This window comes from Lactuca saligna, chromosome 4, assembly GCF_052625555.1.
Source record: "Lactuca saligna cultivar CGN05327 chromosome 4, ASM5262555v1, whole genome shotgun sequence".
NCBI classification, from domain to species: domain Eukaryota; kingdom Viridiplantae; phylum Streptophyta; class Magnoliopsida; order Asterales; family Asteraceae; genus Lactuca; species Lactuca saligna.
Genome location: NC_136420.1, coordinates 155,044,241 through 155,065,136, shown reverse-complemented (window position 1 = coordinate 155,065,136; position 20,896 = coordinate 155,044,241). Strand labels below are relative to the sequence as shown.

The window sequence follows — 20,896 nt, the reverse complement described above, 5'->3', positions numbered from 1 at the left end:
TCTGGTCCACTTGAGTTGTAGATTCATAAAAATGTAATCTTGGATGTGAATGTTTGGCCATGCATGAGATCTATATCCTTGAGTTGAAATGGAAAGGTGTTAAGGAGTGTAAGAGCCTTTACAGCCATGCCAAGGCTTAAAGGTTTCAACTTTATGAGTAAGGATGCTTAAATAAAGCCGGATCTAGAAATTGAAGTAATGGCTTAACCGATTAAGACCAGAAATGAAGAATGTTAGATCTGACGGATTACGCTGGGCGTAACTCCCAGTACGCGCAGCGTACTGGGTGGAGACCCCGACTTCTGGGTTGGCGATGTACGCCCCGCGTACATCAAGCTGTACGCCCCGCGTACTGGAATGTTGACTGTTGTTGACTTTTAGGGTTTTGGTCAACATGTGGACTTTGAGTCAAGGAAGGGTAAAATGGTCTTTTACCTTCTAATGAATGATGATAAGGGGTAAAGTCTAGTTGTGGAAGTATATATTAATTAAAATAATATTCGTTATGATTAGGCGAAGTTGAGTCTTCGTTGGGATTTGGACATAGCGAGTACACGAGATTCTAGACTTTCCACGAGGTGAGTTTTCTCACTATACTGTACCCGGAAGGGTTTTATTGTGTGACCGGAAGGTCGGATATGTTATGAGATATATGCATTGTATATGATAAGTTAATCGTTTATATGTGCTATGTATGATATGCTTGATATGGGCCGGAAGGCATTATGTTATGGGCCGGAAGGCGTATATGTTATGGGCCGGAAGGCGTTGTGATGTGGACCGTAAGGTTGACACAGGTAGGACCGGAAGGTTTACCGAGTTGGGACGGAAGTCTCCTGAGACACATGGACTGGAAGGTCAGGGCCTGGAAAGGCGTATGTGCGTAAGTAGTATTTTGGGGAACTCACTAAGCATTTATGTTTACAGTTGTTGTGTTATGTGTTTCAGGTACTAGCGAGGACCGTGGGAAGGCGCCGGCGTGATTTGTACACACTGACGAAGGAACTGTTTTATGATCATGGGATGTATTTTGTTATAATGACATTTGTTACACATGTGGTTTCAGAATATTAAATGATGGTTTTGATGTTTGCAAAAATGAAAAATTATTTTTGAAAATTCACGTTGTTACAATTTCGTTTCCTTGATTGTCTTTATCTTCAATATCAATAAGCAATGGATTGGATTCTTCATTAGTGAATTTGTTGAATGTCGTCTTTAGTAATATCCTCTCGCTTTTCTTTCTACCTAATAGTAGAATTAAAATACCTACTAAACACAAACTCAATTAAACACTTACCCAAGAACAGAGTAATGTTTACAATAATCATCACTAAACAAACAGTGTAATTAACTTACTCACAAAAACCAGTAGGGACTCCTACACCAATATTCTTTACTTAGTACATCATGTATAGGATCAAAACCACATACATACTCAATAAAGTACCCATTCACAACCGAATATGCCTTTAACAATATACATAATATACAACCAACAACAAGGATTAATATTAGAAAAGTAGTTCTGTCGCACAAACAATCAGATTTTACAAGTAATCAATAGTAATGAATGACATTTATACCCTTCCTTATTATTTTTCTACTAAACACCATTCACAATCAAATACTAACATCAATTACTCCTCTTGTCCTACTGATAATGTATTTATTTTGCCATTCAACAATACGACTTTGAAAACAAAAGTAAAAAAAGCCCTAATTTTTGGGTTTTCATAACCTTACTTCAGTTCAAAGTAGTCGACTACAACTACACATGTATCTACATCTTAGAACTTTCAATCACAATCATAAACGATTAATTTTTAAACACATTCAATATCAGAATACCGTAACTTTGAAACTCATCTACAATTACCATTTTCATTTAAACATTCACATACACAAACTTTTTATTTGTAAAAAACAACCTTTAAATCAACAATCATCAACGATGTAGAGTCACTACAGTTCATAATCGATGATATAAAGAAAAAACGAAAAACCCAACTTCTAGGGTTTTAAGAATCGTTAAAATGTACACATTAACAAAAAAATAAACACACTACTACACCCGTTTTCCACTCAATCGAGATTCAAAAAAGATTAGAAAGCTTACTGCTTCCACTTCGGTTGATGATCGACGACATTCCTCCACCTTCAACCCTTCACATACTTCTGAATGCAAAAAATCTCTTTACGGATGAACAGTAGTAATCGAGTGTCGTATAAACGTTTAGCTTTGACGATATTTTGCATTCAAGATACGATTGAATCCTCCAAAAGATTAGAAGTTAGCTGTGATTACTAAAACATAGGAACAGGTTCTTTGAATTTTCAAACTTACCTATATTCAAAATGGATGACATCATAAAATTACTTGAATACCCTTTTATATTTTTTTTAATTAAAAAAAATTTAATTCATTTAATATTTTGTTTAAATTAATGATTAATGACATCCTTAGATTTTAAATATTTAATGTACCAGATTTGTTCTCGCGTTATCAACCTTTTAGACGTTCTCATTTGATCATTTCCCTATATATATATATATATATATATATATATATATATATATATATATATATATATATATATATATATATATATATATATATATATATATATATATATATATATATATATATAGGGTGAGGTTCAATAGAGAACCATAATAAACCAAGGAACCAATCGTGAGCATCGGAAATCATAACGATCAACGGCCAAGAAAATAGATGTACACTTTTACATTGGACACACACACCGGATTATACCAAAAAATCCACCCTATACAAAAAAAAATCCACCATTTTTTTTCGTTAAATTTTTTTTAGACCATGTTTTTCTTTTAAAAAAAAAAACGAATATACTGTTGTTCACGATTTTGCGTCCTCTTTCCATAGAGATCGATGATGATATATAAAAAACAAAGTTTTTTTTTTCTTTGAAAAAAACTCACTTCATTTTCTTTAATAAAAAGTTAAGGTCTATTTTTTATAGAAAAAAATTAATAAATATATCAAAATTCATATTTTTTGTACTTTTTAAACATAGATTCATATTCATGTTTAAAAAAAATAAAAAAACGATATTTCAGTTCAGATTCAATTTGTGAACTTGTTCACATTCATATTGTAAAACTGTTCAGATTCACATTGTGAACCTCCTCAGATTCACAGTGTGTATAATAATAAATTAGATTCACAATGTGAATCTGAACTGATCGGAGTTTTTCACATTGTGAATGCTAAAATTTGAAATATTACAGTTTAGATTCACAATGTGAATCTACACTGATCGGGTTTTTTTTTTTTTTTTTTTTTTTTTTGTAAACCTTCTCAGATTCATAGTGTGCATAATAGTAATTCAGATTCACAATGTGAATCTGAACTGTTCGAGATTTTTCATATTGTGAATGTTAAAAATTGAAATATTTACAGTTTTGATTCACAGTGTGAATCAACAATGTTCGCGTTTTTTTTTTTTTTTTTTTTTTTTTTTTTTTTTTTATTATAATCGGTGTTGATGTTTATTAATAGAGTACAAAAAATTAATATTTTGGTATAATTATTTTTTTTTTTTAAATAAAAAAAAGTTTAAATATTGAAAACAAGAAGAAAACTAAGTGGGTTTTTTTTCGAAAAAAAAAATCTTTTTTTATATATAATCATAGATCTCTATGAAAAGAGGACGAAAAATCGTAAACAACGTTATATTCGGATTTTTTTCGATAAAAACCGTGGCCTAAAAAAAATTTTAAATGAAAAAAGAAGAAGTATGTTTTGTTATAATCCGGTATATGTGCATCCATTATAAATATTTACAACCCTTTATTTTGCCGTTGGTCGCTTTAAATTCCAACGCTTTGGATTGGTTTCTTGGTTCCTTGAATAATATTTGTTCTCTATTGAACTTATATATATATATATATATATATATATATATATATATATATATATATATATATATATATATATATATATATATATATATATATATATAGGGTCAGATTCATGTGAGACGGCCTAATTTTGTGAGACCGTGAAACACATTTTTTAAAATTTTTTTAGTTAATTAAAGTTCCGACAATAATATTAATTTTTTTTTTTGGATTCTAACATATTTTGCATTTTAAAATTATTTTTTAGAATATTTACAATGTAATATTCTATTAGAATATTTCACGTATTTTAAAAAAAATATGCATTTTTTTATTAATTTTTATTTTTTTAATTAATTCAAGTTTCGAAAATAATATTAAATTTTTTTTTAGATTTTTCCATTTATTTTGCATTTTAAAACTATTTTTTAGAATATATCAGTGTAATACTCTATTAGAATATTTCACGTATTTTAAAACAAAACGGGATTTATTTTATTTATTTATTTATTTTTATATTTTTTTAGTTAATTGAAGTTCCAAAAATAAAATTTAAAAAACAGAATTTTTGGATTTTTCTATTTATTTTGCATTTGAAAATTATTTTTAGATTTGGTTTCACGGTCTCACAAAATTAGAATGGTTTCAAATAAACCTGAACATATATATATATATATATATATATATATATATATATATATATATATATATATATATATATATATATATATATATATATATATATATATATATATATATATAATCCAAAAAAAAAATTTAATTTTATTTTCGGAACTTGAGTTAACTAAAAAAAATAAAAAAAAAATAAAAAAAAAATCCTGTTTTTTTTTTTTTTTTTGAAAAATACGTGAAATATTCTAAATAGAATATTACACTGACATATTCTAAAAAATAATTTTAAAATGCAAAATAAATGGAAAAATCTAAAAATTCTTTTTTTAAATATTATTTTCGGAACTTTAATTAACTAAAAAAAATAAAAATAAAAAAATCCTATTTTTTTTAAAATACGTGAAATATTCTAAATAGAATATTACACTGTACATATTCTAAAAATAATTTTAAAATGCAAAATAAATGGAAAAATCAAAAAATTCTTTTTTTAAAATATTATTTTCGGAACTTGAATTAACTAAAAAAATAAAAAAAAATAAAAAAATACGTCTCACAGTCTTACAAAATTAGGTCGTCTCACATGAATTTAACCATATATATATATATATATATATATATATATATATATATATATATATATATATATATATATTATTGATAAGTTAAAGTCATTATAATTAATAATAAATTATAATAGACTTATAAATAATAATTTTTATGGAAACTAACATAGATAATAAATACTAAGTGACTTGTTATAAAATAATAAACAACCAAACCAGTATGATCTTTTGTTAAATAAACATCCACAGTGGCAAATGTATGATTCAACTAACATATCGTCCTTAATAAACAAAGATTTTTTTTATCATTTATCAATCTCTCATTAGTTTTGACATTTATTATTTTATAGTAACTTTGAAATAAATATTATCTATTTGTCAATTTTTGATTTGTTTTAATTTTTAATTAAAGTAATATACTTATATATGTAAACTATTAAATATCATATATATGATATTAAATTGTAATAAATATGTTTCTTTCCTTCTTATTTAAAATTTGTACATTAAAAAATATTTGTTTTTTTATACTTTAAGTTTAATCATTTTTTAAGTCAACGCGTATAATATACGAGTTTCACACCTAGTGTCGAATATGTATAAGGTGACATAACAAGGAGATCACAATTTCTTTTTTTTTTTTTTTTTTTACCAGCCGAGTTGTAAGAACGTCTAATGCATATATATTATTTACTTTATTATCAATAATTAAACGTAACTTATATATATTTTACAATTATTCATGAATATAGTATATTTTAAAAACATTCTTTTACTTTTTGTCAGTTTTTATTATTATTATCATGAGATAAATAACTTCTTTAAGCAGTTTAAGATTATACGAGGAACAAAGAAAACAATAACCAGTAGTCCGGCCATAGTAAGAAATGAATATAAAAAACCAAATTAACAAAACATTAATAAAAAACAAATAAACAATCTAAAAACTATTTTAAATTAATACAAATAATAAATTCAGTATATTACCGATAATAGTACTTAGAAAAAAAAAGATGAAAACAAGTTATGTATATAAAATGATTGACAAACCATGTCTTACACTCCTGTTACATCTTTCGTCAATATATAAAAAAATCAAAATATTAGAAATTGTTTTGCTTTGTCTTGGTTTTCTCCATGTGTCTATTTTGTAATAGGTGTCTATGAATACTTCATCATATAATTTATCAAAGAAATTACAAAATCAAAGGTGTCATGGACACCCTTAGGAACATCATTGTTTCGCCATTGATTATCCACATGTTATTTTTAAATTAGTTTCACTATCTTCTATTATGGAAAAATGATTTTAAAAGGTAACAAAGTTCTAAAAATATTAAAAAAAAAGACTATTATTTTTTTATTTTTTTTTAAAAATATCATTAAATTGAAGAATTTGTACAAAAACACCAACGAAATACACATGAAGGCTTGTGGTAACTTGAGGTAACCAGTTTCCTTTCGTCGGAGCTTTTGGGAACTAGTAGTGGATTCAGGATCAATGTAAAGGGGTATCCACGACAAAACAAAATTGTGTAATACACAATAAGAAAAAAAATCCGGAAAAAATTACACTCCAAATTTTTTTTTGAGGGGTATCCCGGGCTACCCCGGGATACATAGTAGATCTGCATATATTAGGAATGACAACCACTATTTCTCTTCATACTGGATCAAAGGGCTATCGGATTGTGAAGTATTGGAATGTCGACGTTTAATGTTTCCGCCATGATCGAAAACGACTAACCCATGATCAACATAGCAGAACTCTGAATCGTGGAGTCCGTCAAGTATGGTGATAAGCATTGCATTGAGTTTTTTGAGTGTCGGAAGATTTATGTATAAATCGGACTTGGGTGGGGTCACTGTAACCTCAAAGGTGCCTCCATCTAGGAATTGTTGGAACGATGGAGTAAGCTCCATGATGGAATCACTTACTGATAGAAGCCATTTCATCTCTTTTCTCCACATTATTTCGTTTGTGGACTCAAGGGTTCCAATTTTCATAGATCTCCAAATACAATAGCCGAAATGAAGAAGAACATCATAAGTCATCATCATTATCAAACGGATAAGTTTTGTAGACCTAAATTGATTTTTGAGCTTAAAATTTAAAAAATTAGAGAGATGTGTAATGGAATTGGAGATCCATTTCCTCTTCCAGATATATCTTCACTGAGCAACAATTTAGAAAACCGATATTTCAACAATTGAGCCTCTGCAGATTACATCATAGTTCACGAATTAGAAAAGGAAAAAACTGTAATTCCAAATTTCAGGAGTAATTCGACTTTTCCATCCTTGAATCAACAATAAACTAACAAAATTTGTATAATAGTTAGTACTACCTCAGCTTTTGAAGTCAAATCATAACTGTCAACTTTAAATTTTACTCAATTAGGAGAGAATTGGCCCAATAAACTAACTCGGGCTTCAATGTTGAATCCATTGTTTGTGGTAATTTTCATGGAATGGACGGACGAAGGAAAAGGAGCAAACCCTAGTATTTTCAGTATGGGAAAATAATGAAGTGGAAGGTCACGTATTATACCTAATATATTTTATTGTTTAAAAATAATAAATAAAAAAAACTGGCTAGCCTACAACACCCAGTAAAATGATATTTTTTACACAAAAAAAAATAATAATAATAATGTTTTTTTTTTTTTTTTTTTTTTTTTTTTTTTTTTTTTTGTATATTTTTAAAATGTTGTTAGCTTTCTAAGTCATTTCCCCTTTTATTATGTCATAAAACCTTGTTAATAATTGATTTTTATCGCCAACTTTTGGTTTGTTTTGATTTTTTTTAGTTTAATTCATATGATGAATTCAAAAAGATATATATATATATATATATATATATATATATATATATATATATATATATATATATATATATATATATATATATATATAGTTTACTTCGATTACAATTGGTTTTAATCATGTATAAAGATTATAATTAATTAACCTCAATCCTATATAAAGGAAAATTACAATAGCTACGTAAATACAGTAGGGGATAAACTAAAAATACGGATAAATAAAATCGATAATTCCAAAATTATCTAAATTATCTAATTATCTGCTAATAAGCCCTTCAATCGAAATGGTGGTGGTCCGAGATGTAGCATGGTACGGAAAGATTTAAACTGAGGTCGTGAAAGACTTTTGGTGAAGACATCTGCCACATGAAGATTGGTTGGAGCAAACTTTGTGTAAAGTTTGTCTGACAAGCTCCCTGATAAAGTGGTAGTTTAGATCAATATGTTTGACACATTTATGTGAAATAGGATTTTGAGTCATAAACAGTACACTCTTGTTGTCACAAAGAAGTGTAGGAAGATCAAGAGGTAGAGTACCTAACTATCGTAAGAGATGAGTGATGCAGATAATCTTAATAATGATGTTGGCCATAACTTTATATTCAGATTCACAATTAGACCGTGAGACAGTAGGTTGTTTCTTGGCACTCCATGACACAATATTTCCCCAAGGTAGATGAAATAGCCACATGTAGAGAGACGCATGTCAAGACAACGAGTCCAATCGGCATCAGAAGTGCCAAGTATAAAGGTTTAGTGAGGCCGAAAATGATCAATGGTTGAGGCTTGCAGGAATTTGGGAAACTAGATTGACAACGTAAGAGATATCCAATATGGTGATAGTCATTATTGGAGCACCCCAACTAAGGAACGATATAGAGTCAAATCCGAGTACGACAATCCATCTGTTGTAAAAGATATATGAGGAGCTAATGGAGTGCTTATCGGCTTGGATTCATAAAGATCGACTATTTTTAGAATATTTATAGCACTAGGTTATAACCCGTGTGATACACGGGTGATAACTAAAAATATACAAATAATATGTTTCTATGTTTGATGTTTATTAATAGTAATAGATTAGTCATTTGACCTCAATTTACGCATCTTGTTCTTATGAAAAATGTGTAATGAAAAAAATATATTTTAAATGCAAAATTGAAAGATATCGATAGAAATGTAGAAAAAAAATATGCTTCTGTGTTTAGTGATTTTAAAGTTAATTATTGGTCCGTTTACCTCACAATACAATGATGTATCAAGTATGAACATTTGTTTCTTAAAGTAGAATGCTATAATTGATGGTATATTTCCTATATTATCCAAAAGGATTATACACTGTTATGAGTGATGTATTTAATGATATTCTTTAAAAAATGTTATAAAGTACAATGCTATAAAATCATATTAAACATAGAAAAGGAACAAATAAATAACCAATATAAATATGTAAAATAGATTAACCAACCTAATTTAAACCAAATGTAACGAAAAAGTACTTGAACAAAAATTCTGCAAACAATGAAAATCTAATAAAAATAAACAATGTTTCTCATTCGGATAATTTCAACACCCCGTGCCCAAAGGGAAGGGGCACTATAACAACTTGAAGTCAAAATAAAGTGGAAAACATGTTCGAAAGTAGCATGTTTGTATAAAAGTTGGCACTTTCCTTTGTCTGTTTTTTGTGACCTGATGCAAAAAGAGGCAAATTAGTTTTTCTCAAAATAACATTTACAACCACATGTGTAAATTAAAATATACTGCCATGTCATGTATTTAACCCAATAAGATGCAAATTAGATGATTTAGATTAACGTAGAAAACTTGAATTAAAGTAGAATACCGTTTCATTTAATATGTAAATTAGTAATTTGACATGCATTTTAAGGCAAAGTTGGTCATTTCATAAGACTACTCTTATTTACTACTCTTATTTCTTATTATTGAAGTACTTCATTTAAATTTTCTGTTATAGTAGATAGTTCATCTTTTTACATCAATGCATTCAATTCTACAATAATATACTTTAAATCTTCCATTAGTATACGTTGACCCTTATGGGAACAAACTTGCATGCCAAATCAAAACTTTTATGTAAAACGTTATAAATTTTAACCCAAAAAGTTGAACTACATAATAGTTGTAACGTTCAATAAATATGTTTTGATGCAAAAATCGATATTTACAAAAAATATTTATATAAAACTTTTTTTTTACTAACATCTTATAAAACCAACATAAAAGCATTTTATAAAAAATAATCCACTTTATACAAAAACCAAAAATTCAATCAAAATATTTAAATAATAATAAAGTACCTTTAATTCTTGTTTGTATATTTTTTTATTGGCTGTGATCTAGCAAAATTTCAATAATACCCCCAATTGAAAAAACCTTCTAGTTTATATAACCGTCCTTAAAATATGCTATTTTAAAATATATCAGTTTTCAAATGCATGTTAACTCAAAAGTTATGAGTTTTTCATTGACAAAGTTAATATTGGAGCTTTATAACATCCATACTTTTCCCCTATCAGAATATGCTACCTTCAATCTATACAAAAAAAGGGCAAAAAAAAAAAAAAAAAAAAACTCCAAAACAAACCAAATTGTTAGAAACACAACATATGAATAAAAAAATATATATACATATATCTATATAAGTTGGTAAGCTTACCATGTACAAAATACATTTGTTATCCACCTAACCTATGTGAGCATATAGTGTATTCATTATCTTTTGAATTTTAAATTTACTTTAAGGGATAAATGCAAGATATTTTCTCTTTTCTAATCAGACCATTTATTTACCTGTTTAAAACCGAAATTTAACTACAGAAGAATTTACAAACCTTTAGACCATTAAGAAATGATGTTATGCCTAAAAGATAAAATTGCAAACATAGTAAGCAAAGGAAATTTAAAGAGAAAACATCTATAATTTTCATGAGATAATCTGTTAAGCAGCATAATCGTAGAGAAACGAAAAAATTAAAGAAAACATCCCATGAGAGAGAGAGAGAGAGAGAACCCTTGTCAGGATTTCGACTCTGTCTCTTAACAATTATGTTTCTATAAAACCAAATCTTCAAAATTTTGTTAATAGAAATCTAAATATGACCGATAAATATACAAAACCTAATCTTGTTCATGTTCTTGATCAAACCTGTAACAAATCCATTGATAAAATCAATGGGATCATAAACTAATTTCGATATATCAGCAATATGATTTAGTTGGAAAGTGAAGCAGGTGGACGATCAGAAGTATCAGAAGCAGTGTGGGAGTGTAGCCGATCGACTTTTAGGGTTTTTAGAAAGAAAGGAAGACAACGATAATACTGAGCGAGAAGATTTATTTTTCCTCCACAAAAATTGGGATCTTACCTTCAAGAGAAACATTATCAGCTATTTAGAAGGAATCTTTTTCAATTATTTTTTTTTCAAAATTCAAATTTAAGATCAATTTGCTGATTTATAGAGGATTACTAAAACAAAATAAGGCGAAGGAAATGGGTAGGAATTAGATGGAAGGCTTAAGCATAAGACGCCATGTGGTAAAGTAGAGCTTTAAAAAAGTGACATATGACATGTATAGGTTTTGTTTATTAGAGGAGGGATACTTTGGCTAAGTGAGAAAATGTCACACCCTCGAACCGGACGGCGGAAACGTTCGAGGGCTTGCGTGACGAACAATTGAATACCATTACAATGAATATACATGAATCAAACACATACATCACCAACACTACTTAGTACAACTTACATAGTTCACATCAAGTACATTGAACAAATATTACATAATTAAAATGTATATTCGTTTGAATGTCACAAAACATGAAAGCCTAATACACTTGACAATTTTCTTATGCTTATCTGTTACCTGAGAATACAAGTTATTTGAAAACGGGTCAATATATATAATGTTGGTGATTTCATAAGCATGTTTGATATAAAAAATGATTTGTATCGTTGTATAACCCAGAAAATCCGATATTTTCCGAAATAAAATTTGTTTACGATATGATGTGATGATCCAGTATGGGTAAATGTATACGTGATTTAAGCACATGTCTAATTGTATGACTTTCCCAAAAATGCTCGTTTTATTGTATTTGATGTGTTAAATAAATGATATAAATTCCCCAGAAAATCCGATATTTTCTGATTCAAAACAATAGTATGATTTTTGTACTATCGCATAAACCACATTGAATAGCCACCATGTATGAAGTTGAATGCCCATGATTGATGAAGTGGTAATGGATCTCTATGTGAGTCGTTATAACCACGCATGATAATGACTATTTCGCCTGTCTTGGGATTTTTACAAATGCCGGTTTTGATAAAAAAATTTGTCACCCTAGACTGGCCGAGTCTAACTGTAGCGAACATCTCAGGTGTGGGGGAGTCACCCCCGTATAGATATATACACAAACTCTCTCTCTACCTCCATGAGACTCTGGTTACAACTTACAGACTTCAGCCCTTGAAATAGTTAGTTTGTGTTTTTGACTCATACTTTAAGTGAATTTACAATTTCATCCCAAAAACTTCTCATTTTTACAATTTTGGGCCCAAAAACCCGTAAGACCCAAATGTAAGCCCAATAGACTAAAATTTCATTTTTTTGACCCCTTGAAAGGTATTATTTCCATAAAAATCAGATTTCATATAAGTAAATACCATATAACCCTTATAAAACCGAAAGTGGTCATATTTTACCCATTTCTTTGTTGTTTTTGCAAAAGTGATACTTATACAATCTTTTGCTTTGTTTTCCCTTTCTTATACATAAAATTACTTAGATCCTTGAAGTATGTTGTTTAATATGCTTTTGTTTATGAGTCTTTCTCATTTATACTAGAGATTTCGAACTATCACATTTTCACAACAATAACCAAAGAAATCACACATAACATGCATACACACCTAGATCAACACATAACACTTGTATTCTCCCGCAAAAAACAAGTAAAAACAAAAAACAAGGGGGTATGAACTCACCTTTGCTTGTTGTTCTTGGTTTTAAAGAAGAATGGAATGAGTTTTTGATCCTAGCAAGCTTCCTTGAGTTGATCTCGAGTTCTAAGAAGTCCATGAGTATGGATCACGAGATGATAGGGGTTAAGAAGGAACTTTTGAAAGAATTCATGAAGTTAACACATTGCTCCAAGTAAGGACTTACCAAGGTTGATGATGTTAATGAAGGGCCCTCACGATGTACGTGGAGATCTTGAAAATTTTGGTGAGAGGAAGGAGATGTGCTTTAGTGTCTTGAGAGAGTTTGAAGAGAAATTTTGAAGATGGTGGTATAGTTATGAGGTCTCGGCCAAGAAGAAAAAGGAGAGAGATATGAGAAGAGTGCATGGAAACATGAGATTTGTCTAGTTGTATGTGCTTCATTTAGCTTGGTTATCCTCCAAGCAATAATGAGGTGTCATGTTGTTGATTAGTTTACTCTTAATTGTAAATATATTTTTTTTTACACACTTAGGCCGAAATGGGGCAATTATGGAGGAGATTGGGCCTTACTCGAAATTATGAAGCCCATAGAGAAGGTTCTTGGCCCAATTTGCATAAAAGAATGGTATTTATGGTCCATTAGGGTTAATTTGTTTTGTTATAGCCCAACAAGGCCCATTAAGGATAATTCAATTCAATTTAGGTCCATTATGGCCCCACAATGTTAAGTTTTGTGAAAGTGGGTTCAATTAGAGCCCAATTAAGATTTCTAAGCCCAAAACAATCGAACCGGAAGCTTATTGGCCCATTAACCCCAATAAGGAAATCCTAGTCCCAAAATGGACTTAGGTCGGGATTCTTAGGGTTTTCAAACCCTAACTTGACTTTTGAAATGTTTTGCATGAAGTTTGGGCTTTATAATTTGATTTTTGATGAAAGTTTTCTGTTATTGAATAGCATCATATGTATATCATTTTATGGTTACAATTTCATTTTATGGTTACAATTTGTTGTCATTAATATTGTTTACAAAAGTAAAGACTTTCCTAGCAAATTTGTTAGTTGTGACCTCATCCCCCCGTTAGAGAGAATTTCGTCCCGAGATTCTTTTGAAACTAGGTCTGAGAATGCGAGAATAAGTGAGGGTACTTCCACTTCATTTGGTCTTCACGCTCCCATGTGAATGTCGGTCCACGCTTTGCGTTCCATCGAGCTTTCACAATCGGGATGCGACTTTGTTTAGCACGCTTCACCCCCTGTCCATGATTTCAACTGATTTTTCCACGAACAGGAGATTCTCATTGATTTCTATTTCTTCCAATGGAATGACGAGAGTTTCATTGGATAAGCACTTCTTTAGATTTGAAACATGGAATACGGTGTGTATGTTGATGAGCTCCACAGGTTGTTGCAGCTTATAAGCCACTGGACCAACTCAAGACAGGATCTCAAATGGTCCAATGTATCGTAGGTTTAGTTTCCCCCGTTTCTTGAAACGAATCATCCGTTTCCAGGGAGAGACTTTCAATAACACTCGATCTTTGACTTGAAATTCCTGAGGATTTCACCGTTTATCAACGTAGCTCTTCTGTCGGTCCCGCGATGCTTGAATTCGAGCTCTGTTTTGAATTATCTTTTCAGTTGTTTCATGGATGATCTCTGGTCCCGATAGAGTAGTGTTCGGTGCCTTCCCCTTTGCTAGCTGAGAGTCACCCACCTCATCCTAGCAAAGATGTGACCTTCATTTCCGACCATATAACGCTTTGAAAGAAGCAACCTTGATACTCATGTGATAACTGTTATTGTATGAGGACTCAATCAGAGGCAAGTAGGTGTCCCAAGACTTTCCAAAGTTAATCACACACGCTCTAAGCACGTTCCCAAGCGTTTGGATGGTGTGCTCGTGTTGTTCGTCCATTTGAGGGTGGTAGGTCGTGCTCTCGTCTAATCGTTCCCATTACCTCCTGAAGGGGGTTGCCAGAATCTTGAAGTGAATCGGCTAGCTCGATCCGAGATACTAGATACTGAGATTCCACGAAGTCTTATTATGTCCACCTTGTAAGATTCCTTTATTGGTAGGAAACGAGCAGATTATGTTAACCTATCGACAATCACTCAGATAGTGCCCAATCCGACTCTTGTAAATAGTTTACACTTTTTGCCCTAAATTTCGTAAGTTTTACATTTTTTATCCATATTCCAAAAACTTTGCATTTTAGTCCAATTCTTGCAATAATGATCATTTTCAGCCGTTGAAATAGTTTGTTTGTGTCTTTGACTCATACTTTAAGTGGATTTACAATTTCAACCCCAAAACTTCTCATTTTTACAATTTTGGGCCCAAAAATCCATAAGGCCCAAATGTAAGCCCAATAGACTAAAATTTCATGTTTTTGACCCCTTGAAAGGTATTATTTCCATAAAAATCAGATTTCATATAAGTAAATACCATATAACCCTTATAAAACCGAAAGTGGTCATATTTTACCCATATTTTTGTTGTTTTTGCAAAAATGATACTTATACAATCTTTTGCTTTGTTTTTTCTTTCTTATACATAAAATTACTTAGATCCTTGAAGTATGTTGTTTAATATGCTTTTGTTTATGAGTCTTTCTCATTTATACTAGAGATTTCTAATTATATCAAGCATTATCAATTTTTTCATAACAATAACCAAAGAAATCACACATAACATGCATACACACCTAGATCAACACATAACACTTGTATTCTCCTGCAAAAAACAAGTAAAAACCAAAAAAAAATGGGGTATGAACGCACATTTGCTTGTTGTTCTCGATTTTAAAGAAGAATGGAATGAGTTTTTGATCCTAGCAAGCTTCCTTGAGTTGATCTTGAGTTCTAAGAAGTCCATGAGTATGGATCACGAGATAATAGGGGTTAAGAAGGAACTTTTGAACGAATTCATGAAGTTAACACATAGCTCTAAGTAAGGACTTACCAAGGCTGATGATGTTAATGAAGGGCCCTCATGATGTACTTGGAGATCTCGAAAATTTTGGTGAGAGGAAGGAGATGTGCTTAAGTGTCTTGAGAGAGTTTGAAGAGAAATTTTGAAGATGGTGGTGTAGCTGTGAGGTCTCGGTGAAAAAGAAAAAGGAGGGAGGGATGAGAAGAGTTCATGGAAACATAAGACTTGTCTAGTTGTATGTGCTTCATTTAGCTTGGTTATCCTCCAAGAAATAATGAGGTGTCATGTTTTTGATTAGTTTACTCTTAATTGTAAATCTATATTTTTTACACACTTGGGCTGAAATGGGGAAATTATGGAGGAGATTGGGCCTTACTCAAAATTATGAAGCCCATAGAGAAGGTTCTTGGCCCAATTTGCATAAAAGAATGGGTTTTATGGTCCATGATATGTGCATAATTAGTTAATTATTTAACATACATTTTTATTCATTTTTAACTAATTATGTGTATAATGTGGACAAAAGGTACTTAATAATGTTTAAATTTTGTTTTCAATCCAAAAGACATGTTTAGGAGTGAAAGGGAACAAGGGGAATCAATTAGAGACCAAAGAATGAAGAATGAGGGACAAAAGCCTTCCTACTCGGCGAGTTCTCAAGCCTACTCGGCGAGTGCATTAGAATATTCCAGAAGATAAGTCAAGACTCCTGGTATGAGATGGATAACTAGCATCTACTCGGCGAGTTGGGTCTGCTACTCGCCGAGTACACCCTATTTTGTGATAATTATAAATACCAAACTATTATCCGATTGGAAAAGACTTTTGGCGATTTTGAGAGTTGAACCTGCGAAAAAGAACCCTTGGAGGAGCTAAGGAACCCTAATCTTCAATCCTTGGAAGAATCAGGGCAATTAGGTTAATCATTCCACTTTGCTTTAGGAATTAAGTATGTTTAGCTTAGTTAAATCTGCTGTTGAGTTTGTTTTTATCATGACTATGAACTAAATTCGTTTTGTTTCTGTTGGGGAAGACTAATTTACTCATATGGTTTATAATATACTTTTTGATTGATGATTATTTGGTGATTTTATTAAGTTAAGTTTGTTAACGAACCTTATGCATTAATGACAGCTATTTTCTGTTAATTGGAAGGTAATTAAGCTGCATGAACATCTCTTAATTATTAACCTCATATGTTATGTGAGCACTTGATCATATGCTTAAGAGTAATGAATATGAAATTAAGATTAATTAGAGAATGGGTTAATTAATGTGTGAGATTGTTTGAGAAACCAACAAACAAGAGGTTAATTGAAACACCAACTTGATTAACCAATTACAAATCTTATTTAATCCAAACAATTGAACTAGGGAATTTGTTAGTTTAAACAATTGGCCACTGCTTAAACTGATTAATTGTTTAAGGGTTAGGAGTAATGAACATGAACCTAGCCACTATAGTTGGTAACAAATAATAATTAATTTATCATTTAAATAACCATAGGAGTGAATTAGTTGAACCTAAACAGAAACCCTTTAATAAATTTGGTGAATTTGTCATTTGCTTTAATTGTTTAGTTAGTTAATTATTTTAAGTGTTATGTTTAAGTTTCTATTCTTGTAAAACTAGAGAAAAAACCCTTTAGCTTTATTACTTTTTTAGTTAAAATTAGTTATTAAGATTAATTTCCGTTCCCTGAGTTCGACACTCTCCTTATCCAACTATACCATTAAAAGACAGGTTCACTGCCTTTGTGTGCTTAATTTATTAACTAAAAGTAGGATTAAAACTAGTTCGTTTCACAACATCAAGTTTTTGGCGTCGTTGCCGGGGAACGGTTCTAAATAATTTATCTAATTTCTAATTTTTTCGTTCCTTTGTGTTGGTTTACTGGCACAAAGTTAATTTATTGCAGATTAATAATTAGTAGTTAGGTTTTAGCATCTAAATTAGTTTTTATTTCAAGTTTTGAATTCTTTCAAAAATACACTGCTACTCGCCGAGTGCATTCGCACCTACTCGACGAGTATAGCAGATTTTAGCTTTTAATTTTTGTTTTTTTAGTACATTTTTTTGTTCTTTTTACGTTTTTATCTTTTTTATTTCAGGACTTTCATGACCAGAGGATCAAACACCCCGCTGGTACCCCCGTTTGAAGATCCCGAATCCGCATTAAGAAGAAACAGAGGAAAGGACGTGGAAAGCTCGAATACACCAAAGAAGTCACCTTTGTCTAATTTGAAGACTGTTTTTGGGAAGAAGAAGAGCAGCAAATCAGGAGCATCCAGCGCATCTTTAGCAAGCAAAAACCCGATCAAGGAAGACACCGAGTACGACACCGAGGAAGAAGAAGAACCCACATACGTGCACGACTCTGATTTTGGCGACGAGTTAGCTCATACCATGGCTAACATTGATGAAATCCCCATGGGAGAATAGAAGAAGAGGATCCGCGATGACACCGGCCCGTGACTTGTGCAACCCGCAATTCCCGCTACTGCTACTTTCGAGCTAAAGGGCCACATACTCGCCCAGCTCAAGGAAATTCCTTTCTATGGAAAAGACCACGAGGATGCCTACAAGCATTTGGATGAAATCAATGATGTAGCTGATTACTTCAATGTTCCAAATGTGTCTCACGAGACTCAGCTACTTCGCATGCTTCCAGTGACATTCAAAGGTGCTGCAAAAGACTGGCTCAAATCACTTCCCCCCGGATCAGTCACCACATGGACCAAGATGAAAGAAGAATTCATTGATCACTTTTTCCCACCTTCCAAGATAGCCAAACTGAAGAAAGCAATAACTAACTTTGAACAACAAGATGAAGCGTCACTATATGAAGCTTGGGAGAGGTACAAGAGCTTACTAAGAAAGTGTCCACACCATGACCTAAATAACCAGCAAGAAGTCTCCATTTTCTATGATGGAGTCAATGTCACAACCAGACAGTTACTTGACTCGCAAGGCCCGCTCACAAAGAAGCCACCCCCGGTGATCAAGGAATTAATTGAAGAATTCTCTAAGCACTCTAGAGAATACCACAAACCAAGAAATGATGTTACTAGGGGAGCTGCATATGAAGCTACTGAAGAGTTGTCTGCGGTCATGGCTATGCTAAAAACCATGGATAGGAGGATGGATAAAATGGATCAAACGATCCATGCTATTCGGGTGGGTTGTGAAAATTGCAATGGACCTCATCTTACTAGAGACTGCGACTTGGATGAAAATGGCAACAAAAAGGTGCAAGTATGTTACTCAAGTGGGGACCGATATGATGAAGACCGGTGAAAACCAAAGAAAGAGTGGCTCCCGTATGAAGAGTACAAGAAGGCTAAGGAGGAGAAGTACAAGCAGAAAGGAAGAGGTTTTTACCAAAAGGAGGAGCCGACACAAGAAAGAAAACCAAGTTTGGAAGAGATGCTTACCAAATTTGTAGCTGCTTCAGAAAAGAGACATAGCGATCATGATGCTGCCATTCAAGAAACAAGAACTATCCTTAGAAACCAGCAAGCATCCATTCACAACGTATAAACGCAGCTGGGGCAACTTGCTCAACAAATAAACCAAAGATCATCGGGCGAACTCCCTAGTAAAACCGAAAATAACCCACGAGGTGCGCACATAAATATAGTTACAACAAGAAGTGGGAAAATAATCACTCCTCTGGCCCCTATTCAGAAAGAAGCACCCAAAGAATCACAGAATGAGGAAGCAGAAAATCAAAATCTTCAATCTGACAGCTCTACTTGCCGAGTACCAAATATGGACTCGGCGAGTACACTGCCAAATCCAAAGGATTAGGTCCCTGAAAAGCTTTATCAGCTTCCAATGCCATACCCAGCCCGAGCTAAGAAGGAGAAACAGGAAGATGAGTACCAGAAGTTTCTAGATCATATCAAGGCTCTTCAAATCAACATACCCTTCATAGAAGCTGTCGTCCAAATGCCCAAATAAGCTACCAAAGACGAAGGGTGACTCGGGGAGATTAACTCTACATTGCCAATTTGGCAACTTGGCTACCATTCATGCCTTAGCCGATTCGGGAGCAAGTGTGAACCTAATGCCATATTCATTCTTTAAGAAGCTGGATCTCCCAGAACCAAGGACAATTCGCATGGCAATTCACTTAGAAAACAAGACAGTCACTTTCCCAAGAGGCATATGCAAAGACTTACTGGTCAAGGTGGACAAATTCGTCTTTCCGGCTGATTTTATAATTCTAGATATGGAGGCAGATCCTCAAGTCCCGATCATCCTCGGAAGAAACTTCCTCAACACTGCAAGTGCTATAGTAGACATGAGGGATTCAAAGCTTACTATGCGGGTAGGTGATGATTCTGTAACTTTTGGGGTTGGTCAAGCCATGAAGTATGCAAGGAACAGTGACGACACGACGTTCTCAATTGACATGCTAGACGAACTATTAGAGGAATGCGTAAGTGAAGATTCCAGTAAGTCCACAATTTTTGATGAAGAATTTGATGCAGAAAAAGACTTAATGGAGATCGAAAGGCTGCTGGAAGAAGCTGAATTTGAAGAAATAGTCAAGCAATCTGAGAGCCCTACTCGCCGAGTAGGGCCGATCTACTCGCCGAGTTCCTCCTTAGAAAAGGCAGAATTCGTAAATGCAGCCACAAACTCGCCGAGTACCTTACTTGCACTTGGCGAGTCCAACAGTCAGAACCAAAAAATCTGAGCTCAAAAAGTTACCAGAACATTTGGAGTATGCTTTCCTTGAAGATGGCAACCAAAATCCAGTAATCATTGCCTCTGACCTGTCCAAATCTGAAAAGGAAGAGCTAGTACAAGTGTTGAAGAAGCGGAAGCGGTCCATAGCATGGAGCATCACCGACATCAAGGGAATAAGCCCATCTTATTGCTCTCACAAGATCAATCTGGAAGAAGGAGCAAAGTCGGTTGTACAACACCAAAGAAGATTAAACCCAAATATGCCAGAAGTGGTCAAGAAGGAAGTGGTTAAACTCTTAGATGCGGGAATTATCTATTCCATTTCCGACAGTCCGTGGGTGAGTCCGGTCTAAGTGGTGCCCAAGAAAGGAGGGATGACAGTCACAACC

At 32.2% G+C, this 20,896-nt stretch overlaps 1 non-coding gene across 1 annotated transcript; it reads right to left on the bottom strand.

Annotated features, from left to right (window-relative positions):
- Positions 1–18,599: 18,599 nt before the first annotated feature.
- LOC145044566 (small nucleolar RNA R71) lies at positions 18,600–18,706 on the bottom strand. The gene has a single exon (XR_013681515.1). It is a non-coding gene; the product is annotated as a small nucleolar RNA R71 (small nucleolar RNA).
- Between the last annotated feature and the right edge of the window lie 2,190 nt (positions 18,707–20,896).